The sequence below is a fragment of the Mustela nigripes genome, chromosome 14 (genome assembly GCF_022355385.1).
Source record: "Mustela nigripes isolate SB6536 chromosome 14, MUSNIG.SB6536, whole genome shotgun sequence".
Classification (NCBI taxonomy): domain Eukaryota; kingdom Metazoa; phylum Chordata; class Mammalia; order Carnivora; family Mustelidae; genus Mustela; species Mustela nigripes.
The window spans coordinates 12590199-12615924 of record NC_081570.1 but is presented as its reverse complement, the minus strand read 5'-3'; the positions used below and the strand labels follow the sequence as shown (position 1 = coordinate 12615924).

Genomic DNA, 25726 nt, shown 5'->3' with positions numbered 1-25726 from the left:
CCGTGTGGTTCTACAAGATGTCCCAGAGAAACGGCCCCGTGGTCAAACAATATACCTCCTTCCTTCTCCCCTTTTACTGGGTCTGGATTCAAATGAACCAGCGAAGCCCCACGGGAAATGACACTGTTGAAATGCATCTAACCCAGGATTTCTCTTAGCCATCCCTGATGTCACCATTCTGTGCCGCCACGGTGCCACGGAACCCACATTGGGAAACGGTGTTCTAAGCCCAGACCCCCTCCATCCCGAGCCTTGTAACCAAATTACTGCTGGTAAAGGGGAAGAGCTCCCCAAGGAGCTCTCCTAGTCTCCCGTGTCACACACCGTGCCACCCAAGGGGAGAGGTAGTTCACCTAAGGGGAGAGGTAGCTGCCCCCAAGGCCATGGTGGCAAAGGCATGACAATGAGCTCACTCCTTGGAAGGAGTCCACACCCTGGTAAGCCCCAGATGCTGTGTCTCGCCCCCAGCTGCCCCTGGTGGCCACCCCCCTGGGGCACACTCCTGTCCCCACACCCAAGTCCAGCTTGGTGAGGCCTCTGACCCTCTCTGCTGCCTCCCACAGCCCCATCCTGGAGGGCCAGGCTCACTCCAGCTCAGGAGGGGGCCTCATTCTTGGGCTGATCGTCCAGGCGCCTCGGATTGGCTTCCCGCTGGCTGATGTCCATCCATTGATCTAATGGATCAATCCAGTCCGATTGTCTTAATGAGAAAACTAGCCAGAATGGGTCTGGGGATTTCAATTGTGCAAGCAACCTGAACGGATCGAGCCCAGGGCCCTGACCCCTGCCTGGAGCTTAATGGTTACAACACTCCGGGAGGGTGGGGCGGAGGGTGAACCAAGAATCGAGCTCTACAGGATCAATCTGGAAGCTGGAGTCAGAATCGACTTGTGTGGTACCAGGCTTCAGGTCCCAACAGGCCAGGGTGAGGGGTAAAGGCAGGGGCTCACCTCCAGGGAGCCTCAACAGAGCCTGCATGGTCCTTGAGAGCAGGGGCTGGAACCAGCTGGAAGGACCAATTCTGTCCCCTCCTTTCGTCATTCATTCAGGCCCCAAGTTTGCTCCCACCTGCTGTGAGCAGGGCCATGATCTGGGAAGCAGGATGGTCCCAGCTTTGCTCTGTCCTCTAGGCAGGCACAGTTTGGGGACAGATTCACAGATTCACGACCTGGTCACCCAGGTGGGGGGGCTATGGAAGGGGAGGGAAACCTTTCTAGCCTGGACAATCGGGGAAGTCCCCAAGCCCAGCTGGGTCCCCAACCATGACAAACATCCCATTGTCCTCAGTGGGATGAAGCCCAGTGACCGAGAAGACTCTGGGCAAGCCAGTCCTAAGCAGGAAATAGTAATAACCGGTCACATTTCCATGGCACCTACTCTGAGGCAGGCCCTGGGCTAAAACACTCATGCACCTGTCCTAACAACCCCAGGAGAGAGGAACCAGTGTTATTCCCACTTTCCATGGGGAAACAGAGAGGCAGAGTAACCCACCAAGATCACATGGCTGTAAATAACAGAGCTGGGACGGATGCCCGACCTTCTGTTCCATTCTGACCACTCGGCTCTATATAGCCTGTCTCCTGATGGCAGAGGGAGGCGAAGGGCTGGCATCCAACCCCAGGGAGGAGGCAGGGTGTTGCTGGGGGGCTGTGGCAGAAGTCCAGTACCTAATCCTGTCTGTGGCCATTCCCAGCCCTGGAGCTCAAGACCAGAGAGGGGCTCCCTCTCCCTGGAAGGAAGTGGGAAGCACACATTCTCGGTCGGGTAAATCTTGCAGCCAGCCTATGGTGGGTGCTGAAGGCACGTGCGTGTGGGGCGAGCTGGGGTGGGGGAGGATGGAGGTGCCAGCCTGCAGGGTCGCCATTTGTTGGCAAACCAGGGGGGGAGTTACAGGTGGGAAGCCGGTGAGGACCCGGGGTGGGAGGGTGCAGCTGAATCTCTGGTAACTGCTGGTTGGGTTAGGGGCCCCGCAAGGTGAGGCAGAAGGTCCAGGACACAGGACTCAGAGGCATGCACAGTGAGAGCAGTGCAGAGTCCCCGGCACAGCAGGGTCGGGGGGCAGGGGCACATGGGACCCCCGAAGAGGAGATTTAGAAGGAGGGAGCATGAGTGCGGTGCTTCTGATGCCTTAAGCCTGGGAGCTTCTAGTAGATGTTTCAGGCAACGAGATTTCTATGACCAACACAGCGCGGAACAAAATTAAGTGTGCTCACCCCCCGCCTTGCCTCCCGCCATGACTCCTCTCCTTCCAGCTTTCTGTCTTGCCTTCATTCATGAAAAAAATATTTATTGGGAATCTAGGCAGTCCCAGGCACTCCTCCAGGCACAAGAGATGCAACAGGCAAATCCTACCCTCAAGGAGCTGACGTTCCAGAAGAGGGGACAACAGTCAAATGTGTGAATGATGGGAAATACAGCCGGTGGGGACAGATGCCATGAAGAAAGTAAACCAGGGCAGAGCATCAGGAGCACCGGAGCAGGGGCTGCTCTGGACTGGGTGGCCCAGGATGCCTCTCTGAGGGGGCCAGCCTAAAGGCAAGGGTGAGCCATGCAGGTTTCTAGAGGGAAAGCATTCCGGATGGAGAACAGCACATGAGCAAAGCCCTGAAGCTGGAGCTCAGGGTCCTCCCTCAGTTTGGGCCAGAGTAATAGGATGCTTTTTCATAACACTGTACACTCTGGATCCTGTCTGACTCAGCGTCTTGCAGGAAGAGAACCAGGGTACAAAGCTGCGGGGGGCACTCAGCCCACCGCAGGCCCCTCAGTCCATGTGCCTCCCCTCTTCCTGGCCTTGCTCAGTCCCTTGGAACACACACCAGGAATGGGGCCCTAACCCGAGGCAGAAGGGACTGTCTCTGCTTCCCGAGGTCCCCCTGCTCGGAGGATGGGGGCCAGAGTGAGAGCTCCCAGCCTAGCGGCCCCGGGGGAGTCGAGGGAAGGGCTCCTGCCACCACGCAGGGACTAAAACCTGCCACATTCCAGCAGTCCTAGCACCCCGGCTCCCGTTCAGTCACCAGCACTCCCAACAACCTGTGCGACACCGTGCTCGCTGCGTGTCACACTGGCGTGTAGCTGTCTGTTTGCACATCTGCCTCTCCTTCTGGAATGCGAGCTCCACTAATGTCAGCAGAGTATGAAAATGAGATTTGACAAGGACCGCTTTTGGAGCTCTCCTACGTGTAGGTGGTGTGGGCTCCCCACCACCTCCCCGCCCCCCTGCCATCGCCCCGCGAATGCTGCTGTCACCGAGCAGGAACGGCGCGGTTCGGGGTGCGGGTGCTTCCTATCCGAGGCCAGGACAAGCCTCAGGTTGTGCGTGATGCATAGGCATGGCAGCCTCGGGTCTGGAGGGAGGATCCCTGGGGGGGAGGGGGGAGGCATGAGGCAGTGGGGAGTCAGGCGACAAGGCAATTTTCTGATAGATGTACCAGGAGAGGGTCCCGTCAGCACCAATCAACACCTGGATCACAGGTGAGAAATCACCTTTGCAGACGCAGTCACACACAGGAGAGGGGACCGCAAGGGTCCGCGGCCAAGGAGGTTTTTGCAAAAGAAAAACACATGGGACTTTCTCCTTTAGGTCCGACGAACATTTCTCCAGCTCCTGTTTCACCGAATCCCATCACCTCCTGACCACGGTTCTCTGCAAGTTCTTCCCTCACTTCCTTTGCTTCCCCTACTCACATGCCTCCAGCAAATTTGAAGCCAGTTATCTGGTTCAAGTTTCTCGCTCTACCACGCGGCAGTGACCTGGGCAAGCTAGGTGGCCACCACGGGACTCAGTTTCCCTAGGTGTGATGGAATGATCACAGGTTGGTGAAGCTCTGCCCACACAGGGAGGCGCTCCTGACCAGGGTGAGCAGGCACCGTGCTTCCTGGCTTCCCAGACCTCCATTCCTTCCCACTTCCCACTGTCCAGCTGAGATATCTGGTCCTGGATAGAGGTGGGAAGAGTGATATCGGACATCTGAAAGTTGGTTAAGGAGTAGGAGAGTCAGAGATGACCAGGGATCAGAGCCAGGAGACCGACATGGCATCCTTCCCCCAAAGCAGAGGACAGAAAACCATAGAGAAGAGATTTGAGCAGGACTGAGGACCTGTCTCCTCCCCACCGGGCTTCTAGCTTCTGCGCGGGTCTGGGCTGGTGGGAAGGAGCAGCTGCGCAGGCAGGGGTCGGGGGAGATGGGCTCATCCACCAGCCAGGAGGCGGTGAGCATAGTCAAAAGAGCCCAAGAAACCTGAGTTCTGGTCTCAGCTATGCAGCCAACCAGCTCTGGGACCTCAGGCAGGCTGTCCCTCTTTGCGCCTCAGTCTCCCTCTCCCTAAAATGAGGAATAAACTGGGTTTTTAGAGCTTTCCAGCTCCAATCAATCCCATGTCAGATGGCAACTGAGCCCTTCCTGGTACCACTCAATCCCACTCCTCCGAGAAATGAATTTCTCAATTAATCAACCACCAGCTAAAGACGGAGCTCTGTCCTTCTCTGCATTAAATTTGCCACCAATCAGCCTTTTGCATGAAAGCCCCCAAGCACGGTATCAAGAAGCAGGATCAGGAGTGGAGCCGGATTCATCTTAACTAAGCAGTTCATTATCCTGAATGGGGCCATCACTCTCCCCCTCTATCTCTGACAGCATTTACGCCACTCCTGTTAAGATACATTTAGCAAAATCACAGGCAATATTTAGGAGCCAGGCACCCACCCGGACGAGCTGGTGACTAATAACTCCTCTGTCTGGAAACGTGCCTTGTCATATCCCAGCACCCCTTCTCTCCCTCTCCCCTTGTCCAGCTCAGAGGGCCAGAGAGGGTTGCCACGGGAGGGGTCCAGATGCAAGAGAGAGTGCTTATGTTCGGGTTGACCAGATGTTTCCATCTGTAAAGACTGATGGGTTTCCGGGGACAGGGACTTCAGCAGCTCCAAACCAGAATGTCCCTGGCAAACCAAAACAAGGTGGTCACCCTAGTTATAATCACACCACGGCCCGTGGATGGCCCTGGCACACTGCTGAAACCTCTCTACCTACTTCAACAATGAGGGTGACCATACATCCCTTGACCAACTCAAGGACAGCTAGAGTCAATGCTGCCCTCCTTTCTGGTGCTTGACTCTGCGTGGATTCAGCAGGCATTGGTGGTTGAGGAATTTGTGGGCTGGGGTCCAGCTTCGACTTCCTGCATTCATTCATGACCTTTCTGCATCCTCTGCCAGCAGCCAGGCTGCTTCCTCTAGAATGCACACCCCTGGCTTTCTTATGGGACATCAGAGCTTCCAGTTGCTCCATGGGAAACGTCTTGAATCCTCTTGGGGACATCTGGTGCATGCCCAGCCCAGGTTCCCAATCCAGCCCCCACTGCTCCTCACGAGCAGTCCCCTCTCTCACAGCGGGGTCCTAGCACAGGTGGTCTCCCCAACCCGAACCCTCACTCTTGGCTTGGGAAACTGCCGTTCACTTGCAAGGATTAATGGGAATCTCACTTCTTCGGGAAGACTTTTCCTGACTCCCCAGGCTGCCACGGTCCCAACATACCCCTTCCTCCCTCCCACTTAGGACACAGAGAAGAGCTTGTGATGATTTCTTTGGCGAATGTTGACCAGTAAGGAGGTCACGAGCTGGATCTAGATGCTGGGGTACCGACGTGCCTGGATCATGCCTAAATCAGGGTCTCTGTTGGACGAAAGCACAGACAGACTGTGCCCATGCCCTAGACTGTCCCATAGTTAGAGTAGATGGTTTCCCAGGGGGACCCTTGTGCAAGCAATTCTTCCCTGTGGCCTTATGTGACGTGGTCCTGGCCAGGGAGCTCCATAGACTCCGGTGCCTTCTGCACCCGCCTCTCTGACCACATCTACCTGGACTGCCTTTGGATATCCAGAGAGTCTCTCCTGAGGGTCAGGCAGGAGAAATCCATCCAAAGGAGAAAATCAGGGAGTATAGCTCAGGGGTAGAGCATTTGACTGCAAAGGAGAAAATCAGCAGTGGGTGCTGGACCACCACAGAAGGATGTAAGACACACTGACTGGGTCAGCAGATAGACAGACAGAGTAAAGCAAAGACCATAGGCAGCACAAGCCATGAAGAGAGACAACAGAATCCACAGGGAATGCCACTTGCTGAGCCACCATAGAGCAGGGCCCCGAGCGGCAAACAGTGGGTGTCCACCTGAGCAAGGTGGCTGCTGGAAGTCACCGGACAGGCTTAGTGTCAGGGGACACAGCTACTGCTGCATTCTGAACAGCATCCTGCTTCTCCTGGGAACACTGTGTAGAGCTGGCGCCCGGTCTCCCTTGATTCTTCCAGTGGCCCTGCTGCCAACACTCGTAACCAGGTACCTTGCAGCAGGTGGGTTAGGAACCCCGAACATAAGCCACCACATCACTGCCTGATTCACTCTTGGATGTCTGCAGCTACCTCAAAGGAACAGATCCAGAATGTAAGTGATGTTTCCCCCTTACCTCCGGGAACACTTGCAAGGCCTGCCATCCTTATAAAATATACCCAGAATCCAATTCCTCACCCTACCCTCTCTCTAGCTACTTCTCTGGGCCCGGCCACCATCATTTGTCACTGGTCTACTGCAGTGCCTCCCAACTAGCGTCCCTGCTCCCACCTTTGTACTACCCACCTCTCTGATTTCATCTCCCCTCACTCTCTTCCTCATCCCCTCCACCCATGCACAATGAACCCTGCCCAACCCCAAATACTCCAAGCATATCCCCACCTCAGGGCCTTTGCACTTGCTGGTCCACCTCTCAGAAGAATCGTTCCCTCCATACCCACAGGGCTCAATTCCTCAGTTCTCCGGCTCAACTGCCACCTCTTTGGAGAGACCTTTTCCAACTACCTTCATGAAATAGTATCCCTGTCCTTCTCTTGCTCTTTACCCTGCTTTATTCTTTTTTAAACATTTATTACATCCTGGTACATACTTATTTGGTTATTGTCTACTGATATTTCCCTCTGCCCTCTCCCATACCCAACCAGGTCAGAAGCTCTATGAGAGCAAAGCCTTTGTGTATGCACATGCGTGTGTATTTCAAACTTCTTCCCCTGGTGCTCAGACTGGATAATTTCTGTTGATCTATTTCAAGTTCACAGATTTTCCTCAGTCATCTCTGTCCTGCTACTGAGTCCATCTGGCGGGTTTTCATTTCAGTTATTGTGTTTTTCAGTTCTGGAGTTCCTATATGGTTCTCCTTTATACGTTCTATTTCTTTGCTGAGCCTTTCTATTTTAATATTTGTTTCAAGACTATTTGTGATTGCCTGTCCAAGCATTTTTATAATACCTACTTTAAAGTCCTTGTCAGATAATTCCAACACAGCTGTCACCTCGTCACTGGAGCCTGCTGATTGTCTGCCTGTGTGAATTGAGATTTTCATGATTCTTTCTGTGTCAAGTGATTTTAGTTTGTATCTTGGACATTTTAAGTACTACCTTATGAGAGTCTGGTTTACAGACTTACTCATACTCATTCTTTCAGGGGCACTTCAAATTCTAGTGTTCAAACCACCTGCTAGTATTTATGTTTCTGATTTTTCCAAATAGGTGTCCATACATTCTGTCCAGGTCCCACAGCTGAATGAGTGGGAGATAAAGGGAGGCTAATCTTCACTTCACACCAGAGGTCCTTGACTTTTGTGTTTTTTAACCACTACTCTATCCCTAGAAACTAGAACAGTTCCTGGCATTTTAACAGGAATTTCATAAATATGTGCTGAAGGAACCCAAAACAGAGCCAAAGACATGTGATCAGTGCTTGGCGATTTTCAAAGGATATCGGTAATTATTAGCTCACTGATCACCATGGCAACCCTGCAGGACAGTGTCCCCATTTTGCAGGTGAGGAGACAGAGGCTCTGGGATACAGAATGACTTCCTCATGATCACACAGAAGCAGGCTCAGCAGGCCGGCCCTTTGTTTTTGTTTTTGTTTGTTTTTTTTTTTTTTTGAAGATTTTATGCATTATTTATCTGACACATAGAGAGGGAGAGCACAAGCAGGGGGAGTGGCAGGCAGAGGGAGAGAGCAAGTACAAGTTGGGGGAGGGGCAGAGGAAGAAGCAGACTCCCCTCTGAGCAGGGAGCCTGATGCAGGGCCCCATCCCAGAACCCTGGGATCAAGACCCCAGGCGAAGGCAGACACTTAACCGACTGAGCCACTCAGGTACCCACAGGCCGGCCCTTTGATTCTGAATCTGGTACTCCTTTGCCATCCCTCCCACAGGACACAACCCTTCCCCATCCCCCACCCCCGGCCCGTTGCTCTCCAATGGCAAGCAAGCTAAAATCAGGGGTGAGTCAGAGGGTTGGGTGCCCAGAAGTACGCGGGAAACCTTGCTCCAAGTGGGCGGGGTCCGACGCCAGGCTAGATCAGCAGGACACAGCACCTCCACGAGGGATAGCAGGATGACTGGCAGCTGAGGCCATTTTCAAGTTCAAAGCCAGCAGAGGATGCTAGGAAGGCCAGGAATCTGTGTCTGAGTATGTTTCCAAGGCCGTGAGAGACCCCAAGGCTTGATGAATGAATTTGTTTTAACACATCCCTGACATACAGTCCCCTGATCCCAGCTTTGGACAGTTACTGTGGTCTCAAAGTACCTGTTTTGTGTCACTCAAGCCATCACTTTTTGATGTAAAGTAGCTAGAGAAGAATCAAAGGGCTGTGTCTGCCATCAGACTAGGAGTTCCCTGCAGGCGGGCAGGGACAGTGTCTCGCCTCCTTCTGTGGCTGGGCATGCAGAAGTGACCCAGGGTCTCACGGACCTCACTCCCCTGGGAGAATCAGCCTGGACTCACCAAGATGTGACCTGGGGCAGACAGAGTCAGGTGGTGGCAGCAGTTCCACCAGCTGGATTTAAGACCCTGCTGGGGTAGACCGTGGGAGTCGGGGTCACATAAATTCCCGATGACACCCTCCCCTTTCTGTGGGGGCTGGGATTTATCTCCGTGTGATAACAGGAGCTCCATGCACCACCACTCATGAAGAAAGGAAGTCACCCCATCTCATCAAGATAAATACCATAGCGTGGCACTGATGACAGCCTCCCTGGGCTCCCTGTGCCGCATAATTACTATCGTAATAAATATTATTACAACAAAACAATTACTGCAACCAGATCTTTCAGGCAGGTACAGAGCATTCTGTGAGATACACCTTCCATGCTGGGCTAACAGGTGCTCCCAGCCAGGAACCAGGTTGAGAGGTGGGGCAGAGGGTGGAGGGGATCTTAAGAAAAGAAAGCCTCTGAGAGAACAGAATTTAACAGCTCACCTGTCTCTAGGATGGATCAATTCTTCCTCCCAAATGGCTCTCAAAACTGTGTCTGCCCGGCACCAATCCTGCCTTGGTCTGGGCCCCTCAAATTCCTCCCCAGGACCCTGCTCAGCCAGCCTGCTGATGTCCAGCTTTCAGCCCAGGCACTCAAAGACACCACCACCTGGGGTCTCAGGGACATCTCTAAAATGCAGATATGATGACAACACCTCTCTGGCTAATGCCATTCAATTTCCCCACCCCATTGCCTTCCAATTCAGGATCAAGTTCAGACTCTGTCATGGCCAGCTGGGCCCCTAATGATCTCGCCTCTCTCAGCCTCTCCAACTCAATCAGTCTCCTGCCGCGTCTGTGCCGCCGTGCAACCCACCCACCACCCCTTCCACACCCCCTCAGGCTCTTCTTTGTGCCTGTGCTCTTTGCTCTTCCTGGAATGGCCCTCTCTGAGTTCACCTAGTGAAATCTGTACCTGTCCTTCCAGGTTCAATGAAACAGTCACCCCTTCCTGGATTTATCTGAGTCTGATACTCCTTTGTCTGAGCTCCCAAGACCCTTGTAAACATCTCAATCACAGCCGTCCACACCGACTGTAATGCAGCACATGACTCTTTGTGTGTGTCTCTGCCAGAAGACTGGGAGGTTCTTAAGGTCAGGGACCCGGCTTGCCTCTCCAGTTCCCTGTATGATGCTTGGCACGTGCTAGGTGCTCAGCCAGTGTCCCGTACAAATGAAGTAGCAGACGAGCCATCCCACAAACAATGCATATGACAGCACCCAGTGAGCCGTGCAGCCCTGGACAAATGAAGATTATGCTATAGCCTAGTGTACTGATGCCACACTCCGATCCACATCCTTCTTTGTCTGGGGGATGAAGTCAAACCCTTTCCCTTCGCACTCATGGCCTGCCTCCTCCTCAGCTCATCTCTTGTCCCCCTGCCGTTTGTATGCTGAGCCTCAGCCATCCTAAATTACTTAGTGTTCCCCAAACATGCTAGACTTCCTGTGGCTACTGGGTGTGTGCACCTGCCATGCTTCTTTCTGCCTAGAATACCGGCCATCACTTTATTCTCATCATTTTGATAAGCCCTTCAGGGCTTAGCTTAGACACCACTTAACCGTAGAGGACCCCTGACACCCACCCCTACTTCATCTAGCCCATGCCCAGCACCCCTAAGCTGGGGTTAAGTGCTCCCCTCAGAGCACCTATTATAACCCTAACACACTGCATGGATCCCCTTTGTGGCTGATCTGTCTCCTACTACCATGGACTGTGAGTTCTTAGGGAACCAAAAGCATGTCTCAGTAACCGTATAATTAGGGCTTAGCATATAAGCATATAATTAGGGCTTAGCTGTTGACCACACTGACAGCATTAAAAGTGTATTAATGAATGAATGAATGAATGAATGAATCCATGGCTGAACTAATAAATTCTACAGATAACTTCAGCTGGCCTGGCCTTGGCCATAACATCCAATTCAATTCTGTTGGGGCTGGAAGTGTTATTTTTGGTTTGTTCATTTGTTTCTGGTGGTTTTTTTTTTTCTTTTTCTTTTTCTTTTTTTTTTTTGCCTTATTGAGCTATGGATTTTCACCCTAAATTTGGACCATGAAAAAACATTGAGAAGGGGAGTCCTCGCCCTCAGACTCCTGATTCTCACCTCCCCTAGCTCAGCTCAGACCCACCAGAAGCCTCAAACATTTTGCAGGCTTTGTGGGGAGATGTGCCTGCTACTTTGGGGCCTCCGTCCCCTGCTCCAACCTCCAGGCTCTTGTGAAATATTCCCGTTCTGTGATCTCCAGCCAGCTAATCAAATTCCCCTCTGTCAGAGGCAATAGATGCTCAAAAGCCTTGTAGTATTAATGTATTATTCATGACGTATGTATTATTTATCATTAGTTTGTTTATTTATTATTAATTTGTGTTTCATTATTGATAATGATGTGGTTATACTATTAATAAAAAGGCTGGGGAAGGCTGTTCCGTGACCCTTTGCAGATACCTGATACCCCTCCAGTTCCCTAGAGAGCCAGCGGGGGTCATTTTTCTTCCCATTTTGTGGATGGGAGATACTGAGGACAGAGAAAGGCAGGATTTGTTTGGTCAGTCCCCTTGCCTCTGAGATGTATGCCAGGGAGGGTGACGGGTCTGGGGAAAAGCTTCACGAGGCAGCGAGTCCTGAGTTGACAGTAGGATGCTGACGGCAGGATGTTGGTGGGGACCAACAGGGGTCCCCCAAGCAGGTCCCCCTCTGGAACCTCACGCTCTGCTCGTCCTAGGCTCCTCTACCCGAGTCCACTCCAGGGTGGGAAGCTATCTTTGCTCTGTCTTATACACGGTGCCTGCCCTGCATGCGCGCATGTTCCCCAAGCCCTATCCCTCTTTCCTCGGGGACCCGGGTGACGTTTCCCAGCCTCCCTTGCAATATTGTGGGTCCACATGACTAAACCCCTGCAGCGGAGTGTGACTTCCAGATCTAGGCCCTGGGAACGGCCCGTGCCGTCCTCCACAACCTCTCTCTGTGCCAGCTGCCTGGATGGAGGGGGCACTGAGTACCTGGAAGGGGGCGGAATCATAAGGGGGAAAGAGCCTGGGTGCTAGAGTGACAGCAGGGAGTGACATTCTCCCCCACGTGGTCCAATGGACAGTGATATGGGTGAGGAATAAAATCTTACTGTGTTTAAGCCACGGAGATCTTGTTGCAGCAGCACATTCCACTAAGATAGCGTACTTAGTAGGTACTCCAAAGATTCTCGGTGAAAACCAAGTGAACGGGCAGATAAAGAAATAAGCAACAAAATCAATCAATGGTTCTGGTGACCGCGTCATTGAGCTGGGCTCCCAAAGCACTCTTCCCATCACAGAGAAGTGGCCTTCTTCTTCTCAAATCAAAACCCTCTGCTATACAGATGGGTAAACTGAGGCCCAGAGAAGGGGAGCGCCATGGCCCAGCTCAAAGAGACAATCAACAAGCAATTTAAGACCAGGATCCCAGTCTCCTGAGCGTAGTCCTGTGGAACCCCTCGGCCACACCACACCATCGTCTTCCCTTCAATGGTCTTCATCTGACAGCGTGCCGTCCCCCTGGAACTTCCTCTGTGTCCCTGGGCGTGGGTGAGGGGAATCACCATTGCTTAACCTCTGGGTCAGCCCAGCATCCAAAGACCAGCTGGGCCCGCTGGGAGGCAGAAGGCTGAGAGACATGTGATGCAGGATGCCCAGGAAATGCCTGACAAGCTATCGCTGCTTTCGTGTGCCACCTCTGGGGGTCAGAGCCGCCCCAGTAGGGCTACCTGCTAACAGCTGCCAATGTGGAAGCCACAGGCAGTGGCAGGAAGGAAAGGAAACAGCTCCAGGCCTTGAAGCCAAAGACCCAGCTTGTCCTGCCACGGATACAGAGGGCAAGTCCCCAACCCTCTCTGGGCCTCAGTTGTCTCTTTGGAAAAAAGGGCTCATCGTGTTTACTGCTCTGGGCAATGGTGATGCCACACAGAAACCAGAGGCCAAAGTGATCTGAAAAGCGCCACTGGAGAAGCTGGCTCCCTCTGTATGGGGATAATGTCAGGGAGCACTGGTGTGGACAGGTTATGGTCTCGGGCTGGGGAACCAGGCAGACGTGGGGAAAAGCGTGACATGGTCACAGCCAACCCCGCAGCCCTGAGTAAGCTTGTTTCACTGCCTTGGGTCTGTTTCCACCTCTGCCATTAAATGGGAATACTCATCCTTCCTTCTTAGGGCTGGGAGGGGTGGGAACAAGGCAGATGCAGGGAGACTGGCCCCTGCAAGGAGCCTAGTTCAGTGCCTGGCATCTGGGACCGGAGCTGGCACCACCAGCCTGGTCATCACTCCCCTGCCATGGCCACCACCTTCCGCCACGCCCTCTACCCTCTTTCACCGAGCAAGCCCACTCTGAGGACTTTGCTAGAAGGCTTTGGGGCAGATGGCCCATTTTTGTTGGTTGTTTGAGATAAGTCTTGGGAGCATACAAGCTGAGCAGCACTAGCTGATGCCGTCTTGTTTCCTCCATGGGGATTTTTGAAGCAAAGCACACAGAGGGTCTGGCAGCCTGGCGTCCTCAGACATCATGCAGGATCACGAGCACCAACTCGTGAGCCACAGGGAGGCTTCACTGACTTAGAATAAAAGTTAAAATATGGGTGATACGTTATTAAGGAATATTTTGAAAGAAAAATAGCTATTACTCAAGGAACACAGTCTAAGCTGGGTTATAAACTGGTCTTAATCAGTAAAACGAGGCAACTTAATGAAAAAAATTACAATTTAAAATAGGTCTACATTAAATAATAATGCCTCATAAACACAGAAGTCCTTTAGCATATAAGAATTAATTGCTGGGCTCCGAAGCTAAAGGCACAATAAAGGAATCCTTAATTTTTTTGATCTTTTCTCCCCAAAAAGGCATCCTGCATTAGACCAGATTCCCTCACGTTGGCACCAAAAGATCTGGAAATTTGCATACGGAAATCTGCTCAGTAACAACGGTTTCCTTCGACTGTCAATTTCCAGGCCTCCTGAATGAGGTTGGCTTTGCTCACTGGGTCTACACCCGCCGCTGAAGAAACTCATGTGACAGAGTTTCCCACTGATGACTGGGGGCTCGTTTGGCAGAATTGAAGCCCCTATGTTAAGACTCTACGGGCAGCGTGGAAGTCTTCTGGTCTATGAGATTTCAAATTATCATTCCAGAAACCATCAGAAATAGAGTGGTCTCCACCAGGGCCAATTTCTGCACCCCATGCCCCCGGGGCACATATGGCGATGTCTGGAGATAAGTTTTCGGCTGTCACAGCTGGTGGGGGCTTCTATAGGCGCCCACTGTGTAGACCCCAGGGATGCTGCCAACACCCTACAATGAGCAGGGTGATTCCCTTCAGCCAAGAACTGTCCAGCCCCAAATGTCAACAGGGAGGCGAGCAAACATCTAGAAACGTTCGAACAGACGCTTGCAAGTTTGCAGACACGGGAGACAGAGAGAGTCTCCAAACACCCAGCCATGTGAAGCTGGGAATGGAGATCTCTGGAAAGTTCTCCCTCAAAAGGATCCCCGCACCGGCTGGGCCTAACGGCTGAATTTCACCCAAGCTTCTTTCCCACTGACATGGATCAACTCACTCCATCAGAGCATCTTTCCTGCCCTCCAGAACCTACATTGATTTTCTGATCCAAGAATCCTAGGAGAAAGTTCTTGATGGTCACCCTGGGCAAAATGCTTTCATTCTGCAAAGCAAAGGAGTTCTAGCTCACAAAGGAGAGAGTCGTCAGGGCTCCTTCCTCCCAGGAGACCCCTCGGCACCTCCCTCCTTGCTAATCTCACTCAGCCTGCCTGCTTGGCAGGAGAAGCAATCTGGTCTTCATATTAATACTTTATTAAACGCACATGTCTTGCAAGATAAACATCAACCTATTACAGTTGTTCCGTTATAGAGTGCCTTCTCGTCACCCGAAGGCTATTGGGAGCTGATTCGTTCACCATCTAAATTCTTCCTGCTGCAGGCCAGGGTACAGATTGTAGGCATCTTATTGAGTGGAGGGGTTTGATGGGGGGCAAGAGGGTTGGCGCGGGGAGAGTGGGAGACACTCCCTTCCCATCCTCTGGGGCTCGAGGCTTCCCAGGAAAGACAGAAAGGCATCAGGGGAAGGGTTGGACAGACCCCATGTGGGTCCAGCTTGTCACAGGGATACAAATGCAAAAAGAGAGCAAAGCAAACTCAAGTGGTAGTTCTAGTTCAGCTCACACGAGAATGGTAAGTCTGCCGTGTGCACACCAGCCAGCCCTCCTGGTAGGAAGGGGCTTGAGTCAGACCCTGAAAACACATGGGCCCCTTGTTCTGCGGCATCCTGACTCTGGGAACAGGAGGCTTCAGCTTCCCATTTATCCAGTTAGGAATCCGGATGCCTCCCTCCGGGGGTCGGAGAGACGAGACGGATGGCACTAACGCACCACGCAATACGTGGTCGACGCTACCCCAGTGGGCACCATTTTATTTCTTTTTACAGGGAGAATTTACAGTAAAATGCACAAATCTCAAGTGAGCAGCTCGATGAATTTTTACAGATCACACACTCACGGAAGCACTCCCCAGGATGAAAACACAGAAAGCTTCCTGCAGCCCTGGAGGGTTTCCCCGAGTTCCTCGCCAGGCCCTACCCCCACTCCAAGGATAACCACCCTTCTGGCTTTGCCATCATAGATGGCTTTGCTTCTTGGCCCTAATATAAATAGAATCACGCAAGAGGTGCCCTCTTGTGTCCGGCTACTTTGTCTCAGCCCGGCGTCTGTGACACTCATCTCTGCACTGCATTTATCAGAACTCTGTGCTTTAAAAAAAAAAAAAAAAAAACACATTCCCTGGGTGATATTCTGTTGTATGAGATGCCACAATTCATTTATCCATTCTACCATTCAGGGACGTTTTAGGTGGTTTCCAGTTTGGACGTATGACACATAAAGACTATTGTGTCATTAAAATATTAATCTCAGCCCCAAGGGACAACTGGCCAGCCCCCTTTCTTCCCAGGGGAGCTGATCTCTGTCCTTAGCCAGCTCTGGGCAGGGAGGCCTGCTGGGAGGTAATGAAGAAGACGAAGGTTTTGCCTTCAGCATGCCCATGGCACCCCCTGGGGTCCTTGCCTTTCCTCCCAGGAGCACGCAGGATATCCCATAAGAAAGTTGGCCACTTACTTGCCTTTGAGGTGAATACTCGCCCCCTCCACCACATCTCTCTCCTAGGGGCCCATCAAAGCCAATTTCTGACATCTCTCAAAAAGCATGACATTTGAACCTGCTTTGCCTTTTCCAAGAAGACAAGCCCTTCTGTATCTGATCTCCCCACAAGCCTGTGGGAAAAGCAATACCCCATTTATCAGGGAGGAAAACTGAAGCCCAAGGACTCATCCACTTAGTGGACAAATATTTATGAAACACCTGTCTGCCACTGGGCCCAGGCGTTTGAAAAGAACCATGAATTAATTTGGTGGGAGATGCATAAACACAGAACCATACCTTCCAGCAGATTCCGGCATGCTTTTGCATGCTTAATCACCGAGTGCTCTTGTATTCTACCAAAGCCATGGCTTGCTTTCTGCACCATTAGTCCCAGCTCCCCAGTGAGATGAAATTTTCCATTGTTGCTTTTTTTTTTCCCTCCCTTAATCCTTCCATAATGCACAACAAGTCTTAGGAATACAGAAGTGCTTAATAAATGCTCAGCAAGAGTGTAATGGAGATTGGAACTGTTGACTTGACTTTGGAATTCCGGATTTTCAAGTTCTTCATGAGAGACACTCGCACCTACTCAAGTAGGTTTCCTGATAGTAGACATCTCATGGGTGGAGCTCAAATATGTCAAGGTCCAAGAAGGACTTGGCATGCCCTTGTTGGCCAGATAAGGGATGTGGACAGGCTGTCGGAACAGAAAACAAACAGTCCCCATGGAGCACCAGCAGAGAGACACAAACCTCAGTCCCATACCCATGAGGGACTGAATTCCACAGGGGCCCCCATGAGATCAGAAGTGGATTCTCCTCCAGAATCTCCAGAGGTGGGCCCAGAAGGCCAACACCTTGGTTTTGACCTTGTGAGACTCAGAGCAGGGAAGTGAGCCTAGTCCCTGGGGACTGCTGACCTACACAAATGTGAGACAAGACATGGGTGTTGCGTTAAGCTGCTGATTGAACATGTTTATTTGAGACCACAGCATTTGGGAGCATTCAGAAGGATCAATGAGATTACACCAGTCCCCTGTTCCCAGCTAACTGGACAGTGAAAGCCAAAGCCTTCTCGTGGTCCAGACGGCCCTGCTCTCACTCCCTTGCTTCTTACCACACCGTCTCGATCACTCCATTCCAGCCACAGTGGCCTTTTTTTTCCCCCCATAAGTGCCCCAAGCTCATTCCTACCTCAGGACCTTTGCACCTGCTGTTTCTTCTTCCTGGAACACTGTCACATCCCAGCTATGTGCAAGTCTTGTCTATTCATTTCCTTTAGATCCCTGCTCTCTGTCATGGACCCCAAAACCCTGCCACCCACAGAGGCCTTTCTTGACCACCCAGTCTAAAATTCTCTAGAATTCCCATCTAACTTCTTTCTTATCCCTGAAATTATTTTACTTTACATAACAAACACTCTGCCTCTGTCTGACACGTGGTTTTAATTGATATATACTTATTACCAAGGATTGATAGATACCCTCCTACCCTGCTGATTAGAATGTCAGCTCCAGGAGGGGATGGACTTTGTCTGTCTGCTCGCTGCAGTGTCCCCAGCACCGGAAACAGTGTCGGGGAATCGTCAGCATTTTACAGTATTTACGGTAAGCTAAACACTGCTTAGATGCCATCCACTGCTTTAATGAAAACACGTCAACAGGACCATCCTTCAACATTAACAGAGATCATCCTACAGAACAAGCTCCAAGAAGAAAAATCCCACAGGTATAGGATTCTGTACCTTTCTCACGAATCCCTGACTCTGATGTTGGATGTTTGGACTCATACCCTGCGTGAAGGTCACCCTGAGGCAGCCAGTGGTCCTGGGGTTCACATGGGAGCTCTAAGGTGTCAGAAGAGCTTGGAATCAAAACACCCGAGAGACTCCCCCACTGGCTACAAGATCGGCCTCTTATTTTATTTCCGAAGCTGCTGCCTGTGATTCCCTCCCTTCACTGTGGACTGCTGGAGTCATGCTCCTGTGAGCTGCACTTGCTCAGAACCCCCTTCTCCATCCTTCTCCTTGTCAGCAAGATCAGAAGGAGTTGGGGAAAGACCTGGATGACAAACGTCCGCTGTACAAATGGGATGGTTTTTCCACGGAGAAGGTAACTTCCCACTGGGTTCTGGAAGAAGAGACACAGCCTGCTCTTATCAATATTTTTATCTTTAATGACTTCTCCTGTTGGTGACTTCAAGAACATCTGTCTATTGTAGAAAATAAATAATACCAGTAAAAGTACAGGGCGGGGGGAACCTCACTCCATCCTATAAACAGGGAAAGGCATTGCTGCTGGTCTGCAGTTGCAGCCCCCGACCCCCCACCCCTGCCACTGTAACATTTTAGTTGTGGGGGAGTGCACCGGGGTGGCTCATGTCGGTTAGGGACCCGACTCCTCCCTCTCCCTCTCCCCTCTGCTCCAATCAGACATGCTCACTCTCTCCCTCTAAAGAAAAAAAAAATTTTTTAGTGGGATTCTTTGATACTGGTGTCCCTGGACATGTAAATGCAAACCATCCCTTGCCAATCGTGAGGGTTAAGTGTATGTGTCAACTTGAACGGGGCATGGGGTGCCCAGATGAAACAGGATTTCCAGGGCCTCCATAAGAGTGCTGGGGGGGGGGGGGGGAGATGAGCATGTGAATCAGGGGTCTCAGTAAAGTAGCTTATCCCCGAGTGGGTGGGCAGCACCCAATCCACGGGGCGGGGGGGCTCCCACAGAACAAAAGGCAGAGGAAGGAGGGATTTGCTTCTTTATCTGCAGCCACACTGCCTGGACTGGAACCTCTCCTCTTGTCTTCTCCTGCCCTTGACCGTGGGCCCCCCCCCCGAGTTCTTGGGCCTCTGGATTCAGGACGGAGTCACCCCACGGGCTTTCCCAGGTCCCCAGCTCGCAGACGGCAGACCGTGGGACTCAGCCTGCTCAGCCTGCTCAGCCTCGGCTTCCCTGGAGAACCCAGACTCACACAGATTTCGAGACCCCAGAGTGGATCTAGAGGAGAGGATTTTGAGGCTCAGCTTTCCGAGTTGGTTCCAGGGTTTCTGGAACTGGCTCTCTAATCTGATTAGATGAAAAGATGCTAATGACTCTATTTATGTCCATTTTAGGCAGTTGGGGCGGCTCTCACAGAATACCGGAGATTAAGTGGCTTATGAAGCACGGAAATTGGCCTCTCACAGTTCCGGAGGCTGGGAATTCTAAGATCAAGGAGCTGACGCATCCGGGGTCTGGTGACAGCCCTATCCTGCCCCTTCGATGGGCTCTTCCTCTTCTTTCTGTGTCTTTGCCAGGCGAGGGAGCTCTCTGGGGTCCCTTTCACAAGGGCACCCATCTCCTTTCTGAGCATGCCACTCTCGTGACCTAACCCAGAGGCTCCACCTCCTCACACCATCACCCTGGGGGGCGGCGGCCGTCAGATCCCAGCAAACGAATTTGAGGCCAACCCAAATATTCAGTCCGTAACATCAATACCATAATAAACTAAGACTTCTCCAGAGTCATCCAGAAAGAGGAAGCCTTTTTTTTTTTTTTAAGATTTTTATTTATTCATTTGACAGACAGAGATCACAAGTAGGCAGAGAAGCAGGCAGAGACAGAGAGGAGGAAGCAGGCTCCCCGCTGAGCAGAGAGCCCGATGCGGGACTCGATCCCAGGACCCTAAGATCATGACCTGAGCCGAAAGCAGAGGCTTTAACCCACTGAACCACCCAGGCGCCCCAGAAAGAGGAAGTTTTGCAGGTCCTCTCAGACCCTGTCTCTCCAAGCTCAGTCTGCTTTAAACGAAACTGAAAAGGAGGTTTCGAACACCCAAGTAAGGAGAACATCCGCACCCATGAAGGGGTTTTTTCCTGCAGGTCACACACTCCCCAGCTCAACAGGGAGGAAGGAGGCTGCCTTGAGAGGTCAACTGATCCGTCCTCCTGCCTCCGTACGAGGCCACAAACTGGATGTGAATCTCATTGTTTTAGGATCTCCCTCTAGTTTCTCTTCCTGCCCCACCCATGTCTTTATCCACAGGACTCAACCTTCCTGGACCTCCCCCCTTTCTCCTCCCCTCCCTTCCGTCCCCAAGCCCAGGCTCGGAGATGCCACACCCGTCACTCAGGAGGGAAATCGGGGGCTGCACAAAACTAACAGAAAGACACCGTCCCCAACTAGGGATGTCGTCGCCCTTGTGTGTCGCCTGTGGCTTGGAGGTGACCTGTGTCCTGGCTCACGTTAGATGCCTTTCGGGTGCTTGTGAATGAAGCAGGAAGGTCTCCTCGAGCAGCAGAGCCTGGTCCTCAAGTGCATGCTCTCTGGAGCTCAACTACAGGGGTTCAAATCCCAGCTCTGCCTTGGGCAAGTGACTGTGCCACGCTGAGCTTCTGTTTCTTCATCTGTAAGCTAGAGCTCATGGTGGTACCTGCTTCATAGGGTCAGAGGAGTTCATGAATTCAAGTCCTCAGAGCAGTGCCTGGAACCTGGAGAGCCCTCCACTCCATAGAGCTTTTAAGATTGTGTTGTTATCACGTGCTAAACGCTGCCAGATACACACCTTATATCTGGTGTAGGGACTCTCACAACTGCCCACAAGACGAGGCCTGGTCACAATTTAGAGATACAGGACACAGGCCTGGAGAAGCACTCACCAAACTGTGACCCCCCTAGGTCAAATCCTGTCCATCACCTGTTTTGGTAGGGCCCACCAGCTACAGATGATGTTTATATTTTTAAATGATTGTGTAAGTCCCCACCTGATATATTCCATTTTGCCTCTTGGCCTGCAAAGCTATTTGGCTCTTTCAGAAAGTTTTCCCGCCCCAGGCTTAGGAAGGGTTAAAGGCTGGAGGTGGGATTGAGTCACATATGTGTCCCCTTTCACACAGACTCTGCTGCCCTAGTTCTAGTGAGTGAATGCCTTTCAGCCTTCAGGAAAGGGGTTCAAACACCACACACTCAGGCGTTCATTCCACCGCTGTTTATCAAGGGGCCACAGACAGAGCCGGCCATGTCCCTATGGCCATGGGACTTACATTACTTGATACCTGGAGTCTCCCCCAGTGGGTCTTGGACACCCGAGCTCTGCAGAAAGGAGCCAGGGGGTCTCCTGTGAAACTTACATTGACCAGAAAACTCCTCTGGTCACTGATAGCTTATGTCCTCCAGGTAAAGCCAACCCATCCCTACCTAGAAGCTCAGGGACTTAAAATCCCACCATCGCATGCTGGCCCAATGCATCTCGTTCCTCCTGAGAACCCTGGAGTCCTGGACAGCATCAGGAGTGGTGTCTCTCACGCACAGTCCAACCCCACGTGGGTCCAGGGGGCCAGGCCCAAGGTGCCTCTTCTGGAGTGACTGGGGCTTAGGGAGGCCTGCCCTGTTCCTTCCCTTGGCACCATTGTGGAGACCTGTGCCTTCCCTGGACTTAGCAGTCCGCAAGTTTGGATGATGCCGATCAGAAGCGGGTATATGATTTAGGCACAGCAGAAGGGCCACCAAAATATAATGAAAGTGGTCGTCCAATCGTTGAATGAATGATAAACGCAACTCGGATGGATTTCGACTCCTGGTGTTTGGCCTTGAGCTGACTTCCTGTGCCAGCCCCTGCCAGCCCCCGCTAGCCCAGGGAGTGTGTGATAGCATCACTCAATCTACTTTGAATACACGGAGGGCTATAATAGGCTTATGAAAATATGGGTGTTTACACCCTTGTTCTCATTGTGGGAACATTGACATTAGGAAAGTGCACAATAGAAAGCTTACATACTTTCTAGAATGTAAATAGAGTTAAAAGCACAGCGGTGGGTGGGAAGGTGGCAGGGCACCGGACAGAGGAGCTGGGCAGGCCCCGAGCGGAGTGTTCCAAGAGCTCAGGGCTCTCCACGATCAAATTGCCTACTCCTGCGGCGGAAAGAGGGAGAGGAGATTCAGGGGAAGGGAGTACTGAGGTCACAGATTGAATAGCTGGCTCGTTTGTAGGTGGGTTTAATCAAGATTGGAGGACAGAAATAAATGATTGCACTTATATGCAGAGCACAGAAATGGAGGGCCAGGCCTTTGGAGCCTCTCGCTGCTGGCTTTTGGAAGGCTCTACCAGGAAAGCGGAGGTTTGGATGTAGAAATTAAAATTTGGGGGAGTGGGATGAGAAAGGGTGGCCTATGAAGAAGGGCCGATCCTCATGGCCTGATCAGGGGCAAAAGGGGGCCAGGGTTATGTGTCCCCTTGCTATTTCCCTGAGAAGGGAGAACACCCAGGTCCCAGCCCCTGTATATCCTGGGTCAAGTCTGACGTCCATCATCAACGTGCACAAGGAGCCGGGACCAGAAGGCTGAAGCAATGGGGCTTAAAGACCTGCTGGGAAATTTCTGGTCATCAGGCTTCCCTACTTCTTTAAATGTCCGGTGAGAATTGAATCCTTAGGTAGAAAAGCCTTCCCTTCAGCAAAAACTTTAAAATGTTTTCACGGCTGGATTTGCCCTCTCAGCCACAGCTCTGATGCCACCATTTTTCTTGCTTCACAACCTTCACTGGCTCCCCAGTGCCTGCAGGCTCAAGTCTGCACTTCTCAGCTTGGCCCTTCCAGGTGTCCGTCCAGCTGCCCCTCGGCCTCTCCTCCAAGGAGCTCCAGTCCCCTTCCAGAAAACACTCAGTCCCTGACCTGGGCCCACCTGGGACAGCTCAAGTGCATTCCGTTCCCCAGCCCTTTGCTGTTCCCTCTGCCCAGAATGCCCTTCTCATCCTTCTGTGCCCTTCTGGGCTCAGTTAATTGGTCCCTTGAGAACTTTCCCAATTTCACTTCCCCTTCGTGTAGAAGGAACACGGAATCTTTGCCTCCGTAAATGCTCGTCTGTCTCACTGGCGGGAGGCACCCCCCCACCCTGCCGCCTCCTGTAAAAACCATTATCTGTTTACACACCCGTGCCTGGGGAGAGCAGAATGAAGCCCCGGAGGAGGGGAAGGGGCGCCCTACAGCAGCACACCCTTCACGGGACGTGGTAAGGTAGACGAGATAAGGCACGCGGCTAGGAGCGGGGCAAACCTGGTGACAGCCTGCTTCCAAGGGCACTAATGATCCCTACTATTGGAGTGAGGAAGGTCTGGCCAAAGAGTGGTCTTGTGGGTCAAAATGTGTCCCCCCCAAAGATACATGAAATCCTTACCCTTGGCACCTGTGAGCGTGACCTTTCTTGGAAATAGGGTCTTTGCAAATGCAATCAAATCAAGATGAGGATATGAACCCTAATCTGGTATCTCGTGTCCTGATAAGAAGAGGGAGACATGGACACAGAGACACGGATCCACAGAGGGGAGGGAAGGTGCCACGGGAGGATGGAGGCCGAGCTGGAGGGACGCGTCTACAAGCCAAGGGCTGCCGGCAATGCCAGGAGCTGGAAGAGACAAGGCAGGATCCTTGCCCAGAGCTCCAGAGAGCGGGCGGCCCTGCCGACACCTTGATTTTGGACTTCCAGCCTCCAGAGCTGGGACAGAATGAATGTGTGCAGTCCCGTGCCACATCGTCACACCGGCTCTTGAAAACTAGTACGGGAAGGAAGGAGACGATCCACCTACTGAGCCCGGGAGGCTGATGGTGTTTTTCTTATTTGCTGGGCTGACCAAGAGCCAGAGAAGGGGAGAGACTCGTGCACCATCACGTGGTTAGAAGAGGCAGGACTCAAACCCGGAAACCCTGCAGGCCTCCCTCCCGCCCTGTGACCAACCGAATCTCCAAGGTTCCCGAGCCCTGAGTGGCCCATTGGCAGGAGGCCCCCCCACCCAGCCTGCCTTCGTCCCTCTGTGGGCTGTGCCAGGGCCCGGGGACCTATTCCTGAGAGAGCGGCTTCCCGACTATGAGCCCAGGAGGCGGGAACACCTTATCTGATGAAGCGGGTTGGGGGACCCCTGCTCCCGATAAAACCGTGCCCATTTGTTAACATGTGTTCCAAGCCCAGATTACCCGTGCGGAGCAGACAATGCAGACGATTACGAGCGCCGTGGCTGTGACCGCCGGCGATGAGAGATAGCGAACGGAGACGGGGCGGGGGTGGGGGGCAGGGAGGCGGCTGTGGCCCGCTCCCTCTGTCTCGGTCACCACAACCACGGGCAAGGTGAGACCAGACAGAATCCCGCATCACGCAAGGGCAGCATTGCCAAAAAGAGACCCACAGAGTGGCCGGGTCAGGGATGCTGAGGACATTAGAGCCTGAGAGTGCTCAAGGCGACCATCGCTCTGGGCGATGTTTGGGGGAACCATGCCTGAGCTATGCCCAGCAGCCCCGACCGAGGTATCCCGGAGAGGCCTGGGCTCCAGAGAGTCCCGTAGTCATCGTAACTGTGACACGGACGTTCTGCTCGGGCACCTCGTCGTCTCATTCCACCTTCAGTGTGTGAGCTCGATTCTAACATCGTCCCCATTCTACAGGTGCTCAAACAGAGGTCAAATGATCTAAACACATCTCCCGCCCATCAGTCTCAGGGGTAACACGTAAACTTCGGGGCACCCCAGAGATGGGACGCAGAGTCCCCAAACCACTCCTTAACTGCAGCAACTCCCCTTTTATCTGTTGGACATATTGGGGTACTGCCCAGGGTCATGCACAAAAATGGGTGCTTTAGGAGGACATGGGTCTGGGTCACGTGCCCCGCGAACAGTCACGGAGAGCACGGCGCAGCCGCCCGGGGGTCTGGGCCTCCTCCCTCGCCGCAGCCTTCACCCCGAGAGAGCTGCCGCAGGCCCCCCTTCTCCTCGATGCCTGGACCATCCCTTCTGCTGGGTACTGACCCGTCTGCGTCTCCGTCCTGGGTGCTGCCCCCTAGCGCCTGCCGGCCCCTTGGGTGTGCCCCCTGGATTGTGCTCCTAAACTCTCGACGATGCTCCTCCCGGAGTGTCCTCCTTGGGTCCCCTGCACAGGCCACCCGCTGGCGCTGGGCCCCACCCCTGCGGCATCCCAGCCTCAGTCCAGGACCTGCCAGGAAGGGGGATCAGGAAGACAGAATGAGGAGGGACAGACAGACAGCGCCATCCAGCCGCCGTCATCTGTCCCCTGGAGCCTGTCCCTGCGGCGTGCGCCTGCTTTTAGTGAGCATCTGTGTGTGACCATGTGTGCGTGTGCGTGTACGTGCGTGTGGGGGGGTGGGACTGGGAGGGGCCACAGGGCCCTTCCCACCGTCGGTTTATGTTAGTTCTTTATAAAACGCAAAGACTTTTCCTTCCTGATCGCCTTCACGATACCCCAGGATTTACGTGGGGCCAGGAGGGAGGTGATGGGCCTGGGGTCACCCAGCTAGGAAGTGATGCCCAGACCTGTGCTCCTCCCGGTGGGGATGTGGCCCTTTCTTCAATACCCTGCTCTCTGTCTTGATCCTGCCTATTTTATACTGCTGGTCTAACTCCCTAATTTTGGAGTTTTTCCCAGCCGGGGAGGGACGTTGGTGGTGCCACAGCACGAGGAAAGCGCCTTGTCCAGCATCGGGAACTCATCTGGAGACCGTCTGTATGTTTAGAGGCCTGGCTGTGTGGTTTGTCCGTGTTTTATAGCCAGGAAAATAAAAAAGGAGAGACAAATGATCAACGTCCTTCCCTCAGTAGCCGGAGGGCCTCGCTTATGCTCTCTTGGGTCTTGGTCCAGCAGCTGCATCCCTCCCTGCATGGGTGGGGGTCACCCTCGAACCCACTGGCATTTCAGGAGGAAAGGCAGGTAGGACCCGAGTCCCAGGGGCCCTGGGGCTGGCATC

General features: G+C 52.7%; 1 protein-coding gene across 1 annotated transcript in view; it reads right to left on the bottom strand.

The window, feature by feature from the left end:
- The window catches only part of IGSF21 (immunoglobin superfamily member 21), a 234012-nt gene that overhangs the window by 134432 nt on the left and 73854 nt on the right, over nucleotides 1–25726 (bottom strand). The window lies entirely within an intron of this gene.